Source organism: Tachypleus tridentatus, chromosome 1, assembly GCF_004210375.1.
Source record: "Tachypleus tridentatus isolate NWPU-2018 chromosome 1, ASM421037v1, whole genome shotgun sequence".
In the NCBI taxonomy this organism is placed as follows: Eukaryota; Metazoa; Arthropoda; class Merostomata; order Xiphosura; family Limulidae; genus Tachypleus; species Tachypleus tridentatus.
The window spans coordinates 86,048,856-86,067,223 of NC_134825.1; the positions used below are offsets into that span (position 1 = coordinate 86,048,856).

The 18,368-nt window shown below is 29.1% G+C and overlaps 1 pseudogene across 1 annotated transcript in view; it reads right to left on the minus strand.

The window, feature by feature from the left end:
• The window catches only part of LOC143254492 (poly(A) polymerase type 3-like), a 46,231-nt pseudogene that overhangs the window by 12,421 nt on the left and 15,442 nt on the right, over positions 1-18,368 (minus strand). Inside the window, exons 8-15 of the transcript XR_013030224.1 lie at positions 17,882-17,971; positions 16,733-16,871; positions 11,831-11,903; positions 11,551-11,671; positions 5,795-5,879; positions 4,577-4,630; positions 2,184-2,297; positions 1,348-1,448 (exon numbers count right to left, since the gene is read on the minus strand). The product of XR_013030224.1 is annotated as a poly(A) polymerase type 3-like (transcript). The remainder of the gene's footprint in view (positions 1-1,347; positions 1,449-2,183; positions 2,298-4,576; positions 4,631-5,794; positions 5,880-11,550; positions 11,672-11,830; positions 11,904-16,732; positions 16,872-17,881; positions 17,972-18,368) is intronic.

Sequence of the window (18,368 nt, forward strand, 5' to 3'; positions counted from 1 at the left end):
CAGCAGGGCAACACTGCAATCCCCAATGCCTGCAGGACAAAGGACTTTTTCATGGCAAATAATGTGTTTGCCCAAACTAAACCCCATTGAAAATGTTTGGGAGTGGATGGCAAGGGAAGTCTATAGAAATGGACGTCAATTCCAATCAGTGCACAATCTTCGTAAAACCATCTTCACCACTTGGAATAACATTCCAGTCAGCCTTCTGCAAATGCTTAAATCGACCATGCCAAAGTGAATGTTTGCAGTTATTTGCAATGACAGCCATGCAACTCACTACTGAGACCTCTTGTTGGGCATTTCCTACTTTGTTTAGGACTTCTTTTTTGGTGTGATCTTAAACTTTTAACCAGCTAGTATTTAGGCTAATTTAATAGTATTCACATTTTCCCTATTAAATGCTAAAAGGTTTTTTTTATTTTCCCTTTTCTTATTTTTATCTTTCAAAGCTCTACTCAAATAAGTGGTTGAGTTTAACAATGCAAAATGCATATTTTTTTCTTTATGTTCACTGGCCTCAAGATTTTGGCCAGCAATGTATATATATTGTCATTTAGTAGTTTTTTTTCTTATCATTTGAGCTATAAGAAAAAATATAAATTCAGTAGTCACTGACTTTTGCTACCATGAAGTCCTCCAAGGGACATTCATTCTAAGATTTCACAGACATAATATTTGAGCATCAGGACCAAATATCTGACACAGAAACTCAGATCACACTATCCACAATTAACTAACTGTTTCTGGTAGGGAGTGTGTGAGCCATGTCAAGGAATTCTCTATCTGTAGCTGTCAAAATTCTCTTTTTCACTACATAAGATGACAAAAAATGGCAAATATGGCTGGAGGTTTGGGTCCCAGAGAAAGTAAGCTCTAGAAGACCCTCCTACCACAAACATGAATCCATATCCTTAAAACAGTTAAAAAGATTTAGTAGGTGTGGTTCTCATACAAACCAATAAAGAACTGTGAACATCACCTTAGTGTTGAATATTATGCCTTGTTTAGTCATAGTTATAATTTGAAAAAAGTTCTTTTATTGGTGAAATATTCCTTTAAAACTGTTAACATTTTATAATGTAAAACACATTTTCCAAAATAGCAGATTTTAATCAAAGCATTATACAAAATAAGAAACTGTTCAGGGTTAAGTCTATAAAAACAAAGAGAGTCTGACTACTTGTACATTATCTCAATGTACAAGGTTTCTTTGTTTTTTTGTTATGTACAAAGCTACACAATAGGCTACCTATGCTGCACTCACAACAGGTACTGAAGCCTAATTTTTAGCTTTATAAGTCCCCAGACTTAATGTGGGAACAATGTAAAAGCATTTCCAAAGCTCACCTGTGTCAGTGAAAGACTGAATATCAGATGTGAGATCCACATTGAGATTCTCTGTCTTGGCAAATTGAAGTCCAATAAACCAGTAGGACTGAAACATATCTCTAAACCCAAAAAACAAATTTTTACATTCTTAATAGATTTATAAAGTTACTTGCAGGACACAAACATTTTACAAAATATATCTTAAAGTTATTTGTTGCTTACAATCATAACACATAAAAACAATATTACTAGCCAGTACCTCAATAGTTCCTTGGTTATTGGACATTAAAACAAGAGTATCTAAATGTTAATGATGTCATGAGCTTTTGAAAAAAAAAAAGACTAGCATCCAACAAAATCAAATTTAAATTTTGATTTTAACTGTTCAAAATGTTCACATTAATAAAAAAAATGCAATCAAAAGTTTAATCCTAGAAATTATTATATAGCAACTCTACTGAAACATTCAAAACAAAATATCTTAGATAACCAAAAAAACAAGTTGACGTCAAGTACAATATCAAAAGGTACAGAGGATTGAGTACGTTATATTAAATTTACTAGCAGAAACATTGCCCAACAAGCAGCTGTTTGTATTAGTAATTACTAATCAAAGTATTCATATCTCATTGAAAAAAGATAAAAAAGGAAACATTTTCTAAAATAGGAATATCTTTTACAGCAGGGACTATGCTCCACAATTACCTAATATATTTCAAATAAATCAGAGAACACCAAATTTTAATTGATTTTGTTTTTATCATATAACATTAACATGAAGAATATTTGGAATAATTCAGTAATATTAACTTTCTTTACTTAAAGAGTGATGATAAGGAGAGAACAGTACTTACATCTCTGGTTCTGAAGAGGAATGAGATTCAGGATTTATATGTGCTAATGCTATAGATGGGTGTTTTTCAAGGTTGTTAATAAGTACACGAATCTTGGATTCCACTAAACCATGCCTATGGTACATCAAGTATGAGTATTAGAATTTTTAGACTGAGGTTGTTAATAAGTACACAAATCTTGGATTCTATTAAACCATGCCTATGGTACATCAAGTACGAATGTTAGAATTTTTAGACAGCAAGAAAATAAATTTCAAGGGAGCACTGTAAACCTTACAACTCAAAGAAAAATAAATACAAAATTATCAAAATAAATAAAGAACTTAACATGTTATTTTGTTTTCTAACAGAGTCTGAGAAAACAATTTGATGTTTTATCAGGCAAGAAATCTTTTTTAAACTACTGGTTAGCACCAATTTGACAATAAAAACTGCTAAGTACTTTTTTTCTGGTCCAGAATTATTTAAACAATATATTCTGAATAAGAACAATGTTTTTTCTTTTATTTATCAAAACAAATATTCTGAACATTTTAATATTTAATTGTTAACATAAAACTCAGATAAGCTTGTTTTGCACTAATAAAACTAGATATGAGATTGAACTTAAATCAGTGTACATTTACATATACACAAAGTGATATATAATTCACATAATATTATTACAAAAAACGAAAGATACATAGAAGATATGCAAAGGAAAAATAAAGCACAATTTGGTCACAAGAGAGTTGTTCAGTACTGCCAACTATTATGCTTCTTGTGTGAAGCTATTGTTAAACTATTAAATCTAGTTGCTGTTAATCTTGGAATTGTGCTTATGGTAGGATGCTTACTAGCAATATCAGTAGCTACTGCAGCAAATTATACACTCATTTTCATCATACAGCAAACTTTGTTCAGTGTGTTCTGCAAGCATAATGTATTGATAACTGTAAGTATTAAGAAAATGTCCCAGTGAATGCTATATTTTTCTTGTGAGATTACTTTCATTTCAAGTTGCGTTCTAATGTAAACAAATGGTTGTTGCATATACCACAGATATTTTTCTGATTGTGCAAATCTTGAATACCCAAAGTGTGAAACTTTACATAGAATTTTGTCTGTGGTGCCATCCAACAGATGATGCAGTAGGTTTGGTTACATACATAGATACTAGCAATATGGAGTATCATGAACTTACCTGAAGATAGCATTCAGACTGAGCTCCAATTCCTTAATTTCTTTTGTTTTTCAATGCAAAGAATTTTAAAACTTTTGAAACCAACCGCTTTACGATTTATACACAGTGTGGTCATTATATGAGAATATAGAATAATTTAATACTCTTAACAAACATTATTTTAACATAATGTTAAAGCATTTCCTACAAGATAATCTAATCACTTATTTATCTTCCTGTTGTGAATCTGAATTGGTTTATAGTTTACATTACAAACTGACTATTACAAATTTTTTTTTTCTTTTGTAATTATAATGACTTTTGCTTTTCTTAATGAGATTGAACAAAACTGAATTTTATGATGGGGTAAAGGCAAAAGAGGGAAAAACTGCAAAAATAAATAAGTTCTTGCTAGATTAGTATATCTCAGTACTCCTACCTTTCTAAAACATATAAAAAAATATGCACCCAAATGCATATAGGTTTCATTCTCCACTAGGCTTAAATAATTCAAGTAATGAGTACACACACATAAAATGAAATACTTATTGGTATGCATACCAAAATGCACAATTTGTTTTGCTCAACAGAACACACAAGTTATTATTCCACTAATTTTGTAGTTTTTTTGAAGAGTTCCTGTGTCACAAGTGCACATATATGCTTTTTTGTTAAAAATGTTAATATATTGTTTGTGATCAAACATAGGCTACTATGAATAATAAAAACAAGATGCTTATATATTTTGCAATATTCTTTTAATATTGTTTATGTTAAATGTTTTTCTACTTGGCATTATCCACTCAAAGGTCACTTCAAATACTATTTTTCAAATGTAAAGTTTCTGCCAAACACAAACCTTACAGACTTAAAAACATAAAAACGTTGGATTTTTTCATCAATTAACCCAAAGTAAAGCTTATAAAATATCAACTGCTATACCTAATGCTCCTCTTAAATGAAACTGACACTTATTTAATCATCTGATACATAATATTAAACTTGTAAATACCTTGACAAAAACACTCATTTCACACAAACACTACTAAATACACAGACACTTCTTGGTTTAAGTCGGTAATTCTATACAAAGATAAAATTTGTAATGTTTGATGTCAACAGCTTTATGAAATGCAGATGCCAACATAGTATACACAAAATTGACTTTAATGTACTTTTTTTCTTTTTTCAGTATACATTTTGTAAAAATCATCTACAATAGAAACATTACCATTCTAGATGATGATCCTTAGATGATGCTGTGGCTTGCAGAACAATGAAATGTCTATAAAAAGATTAAGCTATATATTGTTTTCAACAACAAAATGAGCCTTTCTACAAGCAATGAATGTTATTTTTTGAGACTCTAACAAGACAATGATAAGTTTATATTCATAAGTACATTCTCCAAAAAAGAATTCTTAAACTTGGATTTTTGTTTAATTTCTGGAATTCGAATAAACAGATTTTAATTAGTTCCTTATAGGAGGGTTTTCTGTATAATAGTAATATGTTCAGGTCCATTATTAAACCTTTCATGCTGACTGTATATGGCTAAGTGTTTTATAACAAACAGTATCTATTTTAAACAATAATTTGCATTTCAGAAGTTCTTTGGGTAGCAGACTCATAAAAGTTAATAACCTAAGATACTGTTAGCCTTACACTTTTTAACATTTAAGAAATAATTTTATCATTAAAAGAAATATTACCATTAGTTTCAAATATAAAAATAAATTTAATTTTATAACCATGTTTGATTTTACTTGGTGTAGATGTAACATACTACACTTAGCTATTGAACAGATTGTAACTGTTCCTGTAGTAACAGAAAAGAGTATAAATCTGGCTCACTAATAAATAACAAAATATGAAGAGTTCTATACTTTCAGGACAAGACAAAATAAATACAAATACCTAAGAACTTTGTTCTTTCAAAATATAAACTTTTATTCTTAATAGTTTACCTTTGGTAACAGAATACCTGTTTAGGTTGAAAGATGTTTTAAATAGTGATAAACTAACCACACATTTGTATTCATATCTCAAAAGGTGTATAAAGAATTTTGATATGAAAACTACCTAGTCTCACACTTGTAAACTGGTTTCAAAATGTAGTAAGACAAAATCATAGACAATTTTTAATGTTTATTATATTTCAGTAAATGTTTAGTGTGTCTGTTGAACACTTCAACTTTTTTTTAACCTTCTTTACAGTTGGATGTTGCCAGCTTTCTTCAGTCTCTGAGCTATTCTTGAAATAAAATGAAATGTTTCTTCTCTCACTTTCTAAGCACAATATTAATAAATTCTGTTTTTTTTGCAATAAAAGTGAAAAAAAATATTACAAAATTTGTTTTGTCATTTTAAAGTAAAATGTTTTCAGAGTACTTGGTTTTCTTAAAACATAACAACTTTGGCTATTCATATGTTTTGAAATGATGCTTACCTATATTTAAGGAAAAAACTTGAAGGCTCAAACAATTTTGTCCAATCTGCTTTTCCAAACATAATATCATCTGTTACTGCCAAACCTACAACAGAAACACAACATGATTCATTTAATATTTATGCAAACTTAAATATGCTAAATAATGAAACTGTATTAAAGGTTGTTTATACACCTTTTAGTTAAGTCATAAATATTTTACTTAATTCAATATATGTACAATACAAAACCTGATCCTAAATTGCCAGCATGTCAATGAACTTTTCTCACTCCACTATTTTTTAAAGATCAGCCTCACTATCACAAACATTATTCTCAGACAAGTGATGGTCACAATTAGCACAGTGAAAGATTGTGGTGACAGATAACCATGTTTTTATATTTTGTGTTAATTAAAAAAACAAAAAACATTATTACAACTTCCTAATCTATTATATTAATAAAAACAATCATGTAAGAAACTATAGATACAATAAGATTTGATAACCTGAACCAATTTTAGAAGAAAACTTGCTTTGTAAGGGAACATTACCTTTCAAAACTACTTGAATTATTATAGTTTTGTCAAAAGTAACTGGGTTTCAGTTGCATCAATATTGTCTAAACTTTAGCATGCGACTTCTGTAGACTTTAGCTTGGAATGCTCTAGAAGCTTCCCCAGTTTCTATAGGGTAGCAGATTGATGTAATCACACACATATATCTATGTATGTATGTATGTATGTATATATTTTGTAATGGATTTACCATTGTACATTTTAGTGCCCATGCTTGTTTCTATTATTTTCATTCTTTTGCATGTCATGTATACTCTTGACTATGTATCGCATAAGTCTCACCTGTTTTTGAAATTTGTAGCAGATTCTTGAAAGTAAAAAGCAACAATATCCGTTTTATGAAAACATGCTAAAACAATGTTGAAATTTCTACTAATTCACGTAATTCCTATAAAAAGCTGCTAGCCGAGAGACAGAAAATTATTATTATTGGTCAGCTAGAGTCAATGTGCTATAGGCCTTGAAAGCTATAATTGTGATTAACACTTATTACTCAGAAAACTACAGAATTGGACCAGGAACATTTATATATTTTGAACATTACAAATCATTCAACTTCAGTGAATTACTTCAGATGTTATTACTTCAATAAGGATATTAATTATCTACCTCTGTAAGAAGTGAACTTATAAAAGGAGTTAGACCAACCAAGCTAGTTAGCTAGCTGAAAGCAAAATTTGAAAATACCAATTCAGTATTAATTTATTCTGATAAGATATTCAGTTTTTACAACAACTATTAGTAATAAGAATTATTATAAATTGTATTGTTTTTATCTTTGGATATTAAAACATTTGTATTAAAAAATGTAATTCTCTGTATGAATCTCGTTCGCAAATACCAATTTCATACATATTAAGATTTAATTAACTTCTAAATTGAAATTAAAATTTCCAGTTATTTGAAATAGTAACATGTTAATATACATAACGCATCCAAAATTTGAATAGATCTGTAGAGAAAAAAAGTGTACTAGACTTCTGCAGTTTCAGGTTAACTTAACTTCTGAACCTTATTTTTCTTTTCAAATATCTATTACTATACATTTTCCTTTTACCTTATGCATATATGAACAACTTCAGTTAAAATAAGGAAAAGCATATCCTTTCTTTAATGTGACCTAGGTTGATTAATGTAAGTACACTTCACCAGCTAGAATCATATTTACCATTTTGCAACGGGTTTGGTATAATATACACAAGTGTGTCTAAACATTTGCACATGCTAAGTATTTGTATTGTAACTTTTGATACAGTATGTGTATCTGCACTAAATTTGGTAAAATTAAAGATTACAATTTTTGTTTGTACACAAAAAATTATATTTTTTTAAAATTAAATATTTTTCTAAAGATTTGTTTTTGAAAATATAGAGTTTGTTTTGTTACTAGTCTCAGTGCAAAGTGATTTTGTGTTTTGACGAAAAGAAACTACGCTTCATTCTAAACATCTCAAATATTATTTACATTATCTCTAAAACCTCCTAAATACATTTCAAATGTTTGTTTTCAGCAGAACTTTATATTTTTTTATATTCTAAGTATGTTATAATACAAAATACAAATGTTTAATCTAAGTAGCTTAAGTCTAATAATGCTATATATTTACACATATATTTATTATACTGACCTCCCAGTTGTGCCTACCTAACTTTATATAGCTTGCATTGATGCAGTGCACGTGCACTTGGGTAATCTGTCCAGTAATATAAAACTGACCTTTCATCTTCCCTGTTTTGACTCTATTTTAGTGGACTAGTATCTTTAATATACAATCACATTTCAATTATTATAATCTATATATAATGTAAATTATTACTATTTACAAATAAATTACTTTTTTTTCTTAAAATATAGAACAATAAATAAAGAAGTAAAGTAAACCATTATCTCTTCTTGCTATGACCTACATATAATTGAATAACAAAAAATCATAAATAACTATAATGTTACCAAAGAATTCCACTTTAATTATTAAGCTTAGCAATTAAGTTTTTTAATATTCTACAAAATAAATTTTGAGCAGACTAAAGACACAACCATCCTCCTTGAAAACTTGGATTGAAAGAACATGGAAGCCTTTTCAAAGATTTAAGTGACTGAGAAAACCACTCTTGGGAAATTTTAAGCTGTTGATTGGTTATTCACATATCACATACTGTAGTAACAGTATATAAGGAATTGTTTTAAAAACAGAAAAAGTTGAATGGGGTCATGTGTTTGATTCAGTACATAAGCCATATCTCAGAAAAAATAAAAAGACATGAGGTTCTTATTTTATACAGTAGCTTGTAAATATTAATAATTTGAGTTCCTAATTTATACAAAATTATAGACTTAGTATTTTGACATCACAAACATCTAATTTTAAACAGTGTTGCATTCAACATGCTGTAAGACTCACTAAAATCTATATTTAAATGTATTCATTTAATATTTACTTTTAAATTAAGAAATTACCTCATACAAAATATTAAAGTTTGAATTATAATCCACAATTTGATTCCAAACTTCACAAATTTATAAAATAGTAGTTCAATAAAATTTTGAATGCAAGTCAACAAACATGATGACATTGCCTTTGAATCCTGACCTGTTGCTAAAGGGTTAAGGGGTTTCTTTGTTATTTTGTAATCAGCTGCTTTTTAAATAAATCTAAGGGTTTTACCAGTATTTTAAAATGAATTTATTAGTAGAAGCACATTTAGTTTCAATTTATCATAGATTATCACGGTAATAATTAACACTCCTACGAAAATTAGGGCCTAATAGGCCCCAGAGCAACTTCAAAGGTTATTAATATTAGGCTAATAAATTTGTATTTAAGTGAAATTGCCATTTCATTTGATTTAATGAATCAAAAGAATATACATATTTCACATACAAAAGAATCATATCTTTTAGTGACATATTTTTAATAAACTAATATAAGGGTTTGTACATTAATATATTGAGTATTTGTTTTGAATAGTCTGTGTGCAAAGTTATTTCATGTTAAGATTTAAAATACCTTATTTCATCTAAAAAAATCTCTTGTAATCCCTAAAATCTCCTAAATACATTTCAAATGTTTGTTTTCAATAAAACTTCATATTTTATCTGTTATTTTCTATACTATACCTCTTTTACAAAGTTGTTCAACTCGACTTACCTTGTAACCCACCGAAATGAAATTTGATGAAATGAATCAAATGAAATGGCAATTTCATTTAAATACAAATTTATTAGCCTAATATTAATAGCCTTTCAAGTTGCTCCGGGGCCTATTAGGCCCCACTTTTCGTAGGAGTGTTAAACACTATGAAGCTTTACAGGTACCCATTATATGGAGCTTAGAGGGTGAAACTTTGTACAAAAAGTATTTTATATCCATATTAAAGTATAAATTGTGCAAGTTAACACTTATGCATCACATATTTAGTTGTAATTGCTTTAAAATTAAAAGATTTCAAAAGTTGCCTGTATTTAAAATAAATTTCTTATATCAGTATTAAAAATTATGAAATTATCAATCATTGTTGCTCTTTTGAATAAACAATTGCATTCTGTCATATATTTTACTATGGTTCAGAAGACCATTTGGTTGAAAGTAGCTTGCTTCTGTCTAAATAACAAGCCACAGATTAAATCTCTTGACATCGGCTTGTTTAATTTCACAGACTATGTGACCTCTTTGTACTTGTTTAAAGTCTTTATAGATTTAATATTTCTATCTTTCAATATATTGTGCATACCTCAGAAAAATTTGGAAGGCTTTCGGCAAACGTGTCTTTCACATGCAAAAGAATCATATCTTTAGGTGACGTATTTTTAATAAACTAATATAAGGGTTTGTACATTAATATATTGAGTATTTGTTTTGAATATTTGTGAGCAAAGTTATTTCATGTTAAGATTTAAAATACCTTATTTCATCTAAAAAAATCTCATGTAATCCCTAAAATCTCCTAAATACATTTCAAATGTTTGTTTTCAATAAAACTTCATATTTTATCTGTTATTTTCTATACTATACCTCTTTACAAAGTTGTTCAACTCGACTTACCTTGTAACCCACCCAAATCTAAATAAATTTAAATTTCAAGAATGACTTCAAATGTAGCATGAAACATTTTTTTATTCTAAGTAGCTTTAAACTCATAACAGTACAAATTTATTTATAATTAAATGTTATTGTTTTACTGCTTTTTGAACCATCTAATTACTATACACCCCATTATATGTTGCAAATTACGCTTTAATTGTATTACCTATGAGCTGCTCCCGTGAATGCCTCGTGAAATATTTATTATATTGTTATAATTTATTTTATAATAATACTAATATATAAACAAGAAATAAAGAACTACATATCCAATCTTCTTTTTCTTTTTGTCACTTCTTGATGAAATTTAACCCTACATTCTTTATACTAATGGTAGTTGTGTACTAAATAATGCACCAGAGTATACAGACTAACAACATGAAAAAGTAGACAATATTCTCTAACTCTTAAAATTTTTCCGACTTCCTAACTATGCAACAAGAATGGTCAGCCATCTAAAATAGTTGTCAAGTTTTCCACAAGAATGAATCATGTATTATAAGTAAAACTGATTCTTATCTGCTTATAACGTTATACAATATGTTATTTGATAGAGAAAATCTTGACTTTCTATTGGTTATAGGTAAGAGAATTATTAACAAATCCTGGAAGTGATGATGTGATAGGTGGATGTGGCAGGAAGGGTTCAAATTTCTATTTGATAACTCTGTAACTAAATAAAATTGAAATAATAAAAATTATGGTTTGTCTGAGAACTGATGATTTTATCCACTGAATGATGAAGATCAGTTTCATATAAAAACTAATGAGGATGTATTGAAATACATAGAGACAAGTGATGAAATATAGAGGAAATGAAAGATGTGCTACTTTGGGCACATAATGAGATTTGAGGGAAAGCTGGAAGAGATTCTAATGGGTAAAAAATTGAAGAAAAAAGAGCAAGAGTCTCATTTAGCTCAATGACATTAAAAAATAAACAGGATATGACTGAATATGTAAAGCTGAAGAAAATAATGAAAAAAAAACCCATAGTTTTCAAGGTTCAGAATTTAGAAAGTGTGATTTATTGCTTGTAAGTATCCATTGCATTCCCATATTATTAAATTACTATATATCACAGCTATATTAAGTCATTATTTTAAAATTTAGCATACCTTTCTTGAATTCATCTTGCATCACTGCCTTTGTTGAGCTTGAAACGTTAAAAGTTGAATTCTGCTGAGGATATGCTGGAGTGATGATAGGCATAAGATGGAAACGATCTGCTACATTTACCTATGTAAACATAAATGTAACTTATTTTAAAACAAGGTTATGTCACAGAATGTTATGCTTTTGATAAAACTTGAAGTTTATATACTAACAAAAACCAATTCTTATTAAAGGTGTCAAAGAACTTGTTTAAACAAATCTACATATAACTTAAAAACATACCCTAGGATCCCATACTGCAAAACCTAGTTTATTTTCTTCAGGTTGTTTCAGTAACACTGGATTTGGCCATGGCCTATAAAAGAATTATTACACAAGACTTATTATTGAATGTTGCAACAGCTAACTGAATATACAAAATGTATTTATTTCTTCAATTCAGAACCTGTAAACTAATATTAAAAAAACATTGGCAACTCTCTTGATAATTTAATATTTTACAGCTTTTAAATACTTTTCTTGCATGTAGTCTCAGTACATTATAGGAGTGGTACAGCAAAATACAAACCCTAACTGGGTAAAACTTGAGCAAGTAATAACACATTTTCAACCTATAATAATACTTAAGTGCAAATAAACATGTCTGTTGCAGTAGGGGTTATGTAAAGCATAAACATAAGGAAAAAATAATCAGTGGCCTAACAGAGTAATACATTAGTATAAAATTAATTACATGAAGTGCTTACTATGCACAGATAAGAATAGTTGGCTAGTATTTTATAAACTAGTGTCCTTTTGACATAATTATAGACGCAATGCAAAACCAGAACATTATATCTTTATTTGACTATAGACATACGCAGGTTCTTACATATACAAAGACTAGAGCATTTGTTTGTTCACTGTTAAGGATAATGCTAATGGATTGTTAAACTCTGCTCAGTGTAGGTATCAAAATCCAGTGTGTAAAGACTGAACCTCTGAGAAGGATGGGAGGAAGCAGACCAAAATGCTATGTGCAATGTAAGGGTACCTGGTGATGTTTAGACAACTCTAAAGGCTTTTCTATGCCATCATCTTCTATCAATACATTACTGATTAGCTTTGGTTTACATCAAATTTAAGATAGACAGTCCTGTAACAGTAATAATCCATATTAAAAACTAAATGAAACAAAAATATCAGTAATACTCATGTTCCATTTAAAACAGTAATAGAAAAATAAACTATATATCAAGATAATATTAAATTCCAAGTCAAACAATAAATGAAGGAAATTCTAAATTTCTGGGTAAATTCAGATAATTAATATAAAAATGTTAATTCTCTTTTTCTGTGTTTTAAAAAATAAATGACAAAATACAGAGAGCATGTACAGTATTGATATTATTCAAGTGAGATCAAACCATTACACAGACTAATTTTCTCTTGCCATAACAAGCAAGATGGTAGCAGAAATTTAAAGAAATGAGTGTTGATTGATCCATTATATAAAGCATAAATTATATAACTGAAATTACTTAAGTATCCACCATTGAGCTCAAATGGTGAATATTTTTATACAAAGAATTTTATATTCACATTAATTTTCTCATGTTAACATTCATGTATCACATATTTTGATGCAGTTGCTTTAAAATTAAAAGATATGAAAACTAGCCCATTTCTAAAACTGCACCTACTATTCTTTAATTCTTTCAGTTATGACTCGGTCCTTGAGACTGATCTCATTACATTTTGTGCTTGTTACAGCCTTCATTCTATTACTTTCAAATTAGTAAGTGTATGTTCATAAACTTTAGCAGATTGTTAATAAACATTACAAGACATTCATATGCAAAATATCAGATTTTTTTTTGTTAAGTCTTATGGTTTGTTAAGCAATGTTTTTCTTTTTTTTAATTTTTACATGTTGCCTATCCAACATGAAAGTAATTTTCATTAAAATTAAATTTTCATTTAATTTTCATATACAAGTTAACATACTTGTATATATCAGAAAGTTTTCAAATTTAATGTGAAATTCTTATAGTATCTGGACAGTTTTATTAAACATTTCTTAAGAAAAAACATCATATTTATGTTATTTTTACTAAAACATTTATTTGTGGGTTCAGTCAATTTGAATGATCTTGTAACTACCATATAAATTAAGAAATCAATACAAATCATGTCTTTTTTGTTCTAGAATGACCACAGATTATAAAACAAAAATATAAATGTTTAAAGTAAATAGCTTCAATCTTATAATATTATACATTTATATATATTATTTTCTATTATACAGACCTTTCAGCTGTGCCTGACTAACAATAGAGAAGTTACAATCACAAAGCACACATGCACTTATGTTACTATATCTAATAATATAAAACTGACTTTAGTTCTACAAAATAACCTGTCTCATATGTGTTTTAGTAAACTAGTGTTTGGAAAAATACGTCACATTTCAATTATTATAAACTGTGTATGTATATTGATTATTACTAATTACAAATATGTCCTTAAGCTTATTTGTCTTAAAACATAAAACAGTAAATAAAGAAATATAGCACACAATTATCTTAATGTGATTATGACCTTTGTACTTGGTTGCTGCTTACCTTAGCTTGCTAAGCCTAGAGAAATTTAACATATGAAGGATGTGAAACAAAATTTTTTAAGGTTTTATATTTATCCATGTAAATTATATATATCTATATACACTGCTGGCCAATATCTTAAGGCCAATGATCATAAAGAAAAATTGCCTTTTGCATTTTTAGACTTAACCACTTATTGAGTAGAGCTTTGAAAGATTAAAATAATAAAAGGTAAAATAAAAATAAAAAACTTTTTTAACATTTAATAGGGAAAATATGAACACTATGAAATTGGCCTAAATACTAGCTGGTCAAAAGTTTAAGACCATACTGCAACGAAGAGTTAATTGGTAAACACGTGACAAAGATAAGTCATTTGTATTCAAGCATTAGCATTGTCTACATCTCCCACTGACAGCTCCTGTGTTACATTGGGTAAAAACATGGCCAAGGCTAAAAAGTTGGCAGAGTTTGAACGTGGCAGAATTGTCGAGCTGCAAAAGCAAGGTCTCTCTCAAAGTGCCATCACTGGTGAGATTTGGCATAGTAAAACTGCTGTTGCAAATTTCTTAAAAAACCCTGAGGGATATGGAATGAGAATTTAAAGTGGTTAGCCCAAAAAAATTTTCCCTGGCATTGAACAGGAGGATTCAACGGATTGTCTGGCAAGACACCAGCAGATCATCAAATCAGATTGAGACCCTTATGGACACAGAATGCAGCTCAAGAACAATAAGATGGCATCTACGAGAGAAAGGCTTTAAAAACTCTAAATGTCTTCATAGGCCACACCTCAAAATAGCTCGGTTAAACTTTGCTGAGAAGTACAAAACATGGGACATAGAAAAGTGGACAAAGGTTTTGTTCTCTGATGAGAAAAAATTTAACCAGGATGCTCCAGATGGCTTCCAACGTTACTGACACGATAAGGATATCCCACCAGAGACATTTTCTACACGACACGGTGGAGGAGGTTCCATCATGATCAGGGGTGCTTTCTCCTTCCGTGGAACAACGGAGCAATAGGTTATATCGGGGCATCAAACAGAAGCTGGCTACACTGGGATGTTGGAGAAAACATTCTTATTGACTGAAGGTCCTCGCTTGTGTGGAAATGACTGAATCTTTCAGCAGGAAAATGCTGCAATCCACAATGCCTGCAGGACAAAGAACTTTTTCATGGTGAATAACATGATTCTTTTGAAAATGTTTGGGAGTGGATGTAAAGGGAAGTTTATAGAAATGGATGTAAATTCCAAACAGCGCATGATCTTCGTGAAGCCATCTTCACCACTTGGAATAACATTCCAGCCAGCCTTCTGGAAACTTTTATATCGACCATGCCAAAGCAAATGTTTGAAGTTATTCGCAATGACGGCCGTGCAACTCACTACTGAGACCTCTTGTTGGGCATTTCCTACCCTGTTTAGGACTTCTTTTTTCATATGGTCTTAAACTTTTAACAAGCTAGTATTTAGGCTGATTTCATAGTGTTCACATTTTCCCAATTAAATGCTAAAAACGTTTTTTATTTTCATTTTCCCTTTTCTTATTTTCATTTTTCAAAGCTCTACTCAAATAAGTGGTTGAGTCTCACAACACAAAATGCATATTTTTTCTCTATGTTCATTAACCTTAAGATTATGGCCAGCAGTGTATATAGGTATTATTTATTTATATATAATATAATAACAAAAAAAAACAAATTATTTTATCAGTAACATGGAATTCCATTATAATTCAAGTTTAATAACTAAGGTGTATTTGTATTTATAAAAAAAAAGAAAAAAGAAATTGCAAACAGACTAAAGATTCAGCTCACCAGCTTGAATGTTTGTATCAAAAGAAAGAGCAGCTGTATTTCAAAATGGCTGAAAAAAAAATCACTAAAGGGACATCCTGAAGTTCTGATTGGTTATTCACATGTCATATAAAAGTATGTATATATAAGAGACCATTTCTAAAAATGGAAAGAGATGATTGGGAGGGCACTATGTTTGATTCACTAAATATAGTGATAGCTCAGAAAATAGAAAAGATAAAAGCTTTTATTTTCTATTCTAGCTCCTAAATATCAGTACTTTGAGTTCCTAAATAATACAAAACCAAAGAGTTTGTATTTTGACATAACAAACATCTAATTTGAACCAGTGCTGCATTCAATACACCATGACACACAAAAGCCTATGTTTAGGTGTGTTTGTTTAATTAATTAAATGATGTATAGTGTAAAAATTGGAATTATAATCTACAGTTAGATATCAAACTTAAGGGGATAAATTCATAAAATAGTAATTCAATAAAACTGTGAACACAAGTCAACGAATGTGATGACATGACCTTTAACCCTTGACCTATCTCAAATGGTTCAATTGATGATAAATGTAATCAACAAAACTCTAAAATGCTAATGTAAGTGGATTAAAAAACGTTTTAGGTTTAAATGTATTTCAATATTGGCAGATAGTCAAACATAGCTCTCATGAAGCAAAACATGTACAGGTTTAAAGCTATGTAAGCTTCTCTCCAAATATTGGTTTTCAAAACATATTTTGCAATTAATTTATTCATAAAGAAAATTACTTTATGTTTTTTAACTAACCATTGAGAAAAGACCAAGAAGAATTTTTGAACTAAAGTAGCTGCAGCAGCATTTGGATAAAGTTGACAAGTCCTAGCAACCAGCATGGCCCATGACACTCCACCAAGGTAACCTAAAACATTAGAATAGACACCCCGACCTGGAAAAAAAAGTACTGCATCAATATTGATTTTTGTAAAACAATTCAGCATTGTGTTTTAAATAAGACAAATACCTTAAAAACACAAAAGTTTAAACACTTGACTTTTTATTTACAAAAGAACAACTAATATATTAAAAATTCCACAGCTTAAAGATATTTAAAATTGAGTTTTCCATGATAAAAATGTTTTGCAAAATAACAATCAGCTTTTAAAAACAAACTGTGTCATGATATTTTAGTAATTCATGTTAAAAAAAATGTCACCACCTGAAAAAGTACCTTAAATTCTATATCTGTAACATACAAATAAGGACCATTTAGTATAAAGGGAGATCAACGGTATTTTCATTATTATTCAACAAATAAGCAACATAACAGTCTTATTATATTTACACATTGAAAATCAGACAATATGGCATACCAAAACACATGAATAATAGTCACAGACATAAATAAAGACTTGTAAGTTTGCCATTTCTACTCTCATCTTCAATTTCAATTTTGAAAATTATAAAGCTAATTAGATTTTCACAGGAAAGATTGTGAAATACACCAGGAAAATTGTCTCATTCGAGAATGCCAAACTCCTATGGCACCTCAAAAAGTCATCAATATCTCATTCTTCATGTCAGTCACTGGTAATTTATGTCATGAGTTATCAGTATAATTTCAAATATATAATCTACATGTAGCTGCAAATATTAATGAAGGATTATTCTTAATTACTTATCTTACAGTTTAATGAAAAATACATATAAATGTACTATGCAAGTATTTAAAACAAAAACCTGATAATTTTCTTTGGCAGAACTGGTATACTATGTAACATGTTAAGTTGTTAGGTTTTATTTGTATTTTTATTGTAAAAGCATACACTCCCTCAGGTGTCAATTTTGTATTTCACATTTTGCAGTACAAAATTTTATTATACCTGAATTTTATGCATTCATGTTAAAATTATATAATATTTAAACAATACTTAACACTGATCACATGACACTACTTACGTTTTGCCCACAGCTTAATACCTCTTAAAGAAAGCCTGAAACTTTCAATACATGGAACAAGGCTAAGAATTTCATCAGTTACTCTGCAACCTGAAACATATCATACCATTACTGATTCCAAAGCAAAAAAATTCTTCTTTTGAGAGAACTGGAGTATGGGATCATATTACTTTTGTTTTATTTAAATATATAACAATCTTTTAAACTTTACACTTTAAAGGATAAAGAGTACTTGATAACTACTACCAGGAAATGAAACATGAAATATACTCAAAATTTAATACCAGTCTCTCTCCAGTTATGAAATATTTACACTTTTTGGTGCATTTTAAAATTTGTATTCCCTTCATTTGAAAAGAAAAACCTAAGTTTATTCAGCTTAGTGCACAGACTATACTCACCTGTTAGGATTGCAAGTTGTAAATATTATAACCTGCTGAAAACTACATTTTTAAGCAGTGTCAATTCTTATTTGCCCAGCTAGTCA